Below are 2,035 nucleotides of genomic sequence, written 5' to 3'. Positions count from 1 at the left end.
TTAGCTCCATAAATTTCCCTCTTAGCACTGCTTTTACTGTATTCCGGCAATTTTGATAGCTTGTGTTACTGTTATCATTCATTTCAAAAAATGTGTTTAATTTTCATCTTGATTTCATCAATAGCCCAAAAATTATTCAGGAACAGGTTATTTCATTTCCATGTATTTATATAATTTTGAGACTTCCTCTTGGCATTGATTTCTATTTCTTTTCACTGTGGTCTGAGAAGATACTTGATATTATTTTGATTTGTTAAAATTTATTGAGACTTGTTTCATGGCCTATCATATGGTCTGTCTTAGAAAATGTTCCATGTGCTCATGAGAAGAATGTATATTCTGCAGTTTTGGGGTAGAATGTTCTGTAAATGTCTATTAGATCCATTTGTTCTCTAGTCTAGTTTAAATGCCGTGTTTCTTTGTTGATTTTCCTACCTCAGAATCTGTCCAGTGCTGTCAATGAAGTGTTGAAATCCTCCACTAGCATTGTATTGCTGTCTATCCTTTTACTTAGGTTTAATAGTATTTTTTTTTTATGAATCTAGAAACTCCAATGTTAGGTGCATATATATTTAGGATTGTTATATCTCCCTGTTGGATCATTTCCTTTAACATTAAATAGTGACCTTTTTTGTCTCTTTTTACTGTTGTTGACTTAAAGTCTGTTTTATGTGATGTAAGCATGGCTACTCCTGCTTGCTTCTGGTTTCCATTTGCTTAGAATATTTTTCCGACCCCTTTACTGTGAGTCTACAAGAATCTTTATGACTTAAGTATGTCTCTTAAAGGCAGCGGATATTTAGGTTGTTTTTTTTTTATCTGTTCTTCTCATCTATGTCTTTTTACTAGAGCATTTAGACCATTTACATTCAAGGTTATTATTGATACATGAGATACTATTTCAGTCATTGTGTTGATTGTTACTTAGTAGCTTTGTTTTCTCCATTGTGTTACTGTTTTACAAATCTTGTGATTTTTATACTTTTGAATGTTTTTATACCAGTGAGAATCAGCCTTTCATTTTGATGTTCAGGACTCCTCTTTGAGCATTTCTTGTAGGGCCAGTTCAGTGGTGACAAGTTGCCAAAGAGTTTGCTTGTCTAAGGAAGACTATTTCTCCTTCATTTATGGAACTTAGTTTTTTAGGATACAAAATTTTTGGCTGATAATTATTCTGCTTAAGAAGACTAAAGATAGGATCCTAATCCCTTTTGATTTGTGATATTTCTGCTTAGAGGTCTGCTGTTAATCTGATAGGTTTTCTTTATATGTTATTTGATCTTTTTGTCTTTCTGCCCTTACAATTCTTTCCTTCATGTTGATTTAGATAGCCTAATGACTATATACCTTGGTGATGTCCTTTTTGCAATGAAGTTTCCAGGTTCCAAATTTTTTGCTTTTTCTTCTTTCTCCCACAGGAATATCCATATTTCTTAGCTATGGGCATTTTATTAATATATAATCTCATATTTCTCAAAGACTTTGTTCATTTATTTTAATTCTTTTTTCCTTATTTTTTTCTAACTTGGTTAATTCAAAAGACTTGTCTTCAAGCTCTGAAATTCTTTTTTCTTCTTGATCTATTCTATTATTTGAGCTTTCTACTGCATTTTGTAAATCCATGAACATGTCTTTCATTTCCAGAAGTTCTGGGTTTTTTTAATATATCTCTTCTTCAAACAATATTTTATCCTTCATTTTTAGGATTAATGGCCACAGATTTATAAAATGGTTCTTGTCCTCCAATTTTGAATCTTCTGTTGATGAACAAGATATATTGCTTTTCTTTAGCAGGGGAAGAATCATAAGGTTCAGATCATTCAGCACTGGAAGCTCATATCTCCTCGGGGTGTCCTATATTCAGTCCCAGTGGCAGGGCTGTAACCTGGTCATGAACATAAAGTGCTCCCCTAGAACCATAATCAGTGGAAATTCCTATACATACTTTTCATTTTATCAGTAAACTATTCAATTGTCTCACATTTTTTGGAACATTTCATTGACATTGCTTAGAACACGATAGGTATCTCAAGTT

Source organism: Propithecus coquereli, unplaced genomic scaffold (assembly GCF_000956105.1).
Source record: "Propithecus coquereli isolate 6110/MARCELLA unplaced genomic scaffold, Pcoq_1.0 Scaffold40, whole genome shotgun sequence".
NCBI lineage: Eukaryota > Metazoa > Chordata > Mammalia > Primates > Indriidae > Propithecus > Propithecus coquereli.
Note: the sequence above shows the minus strand (reverse complement) of the source record.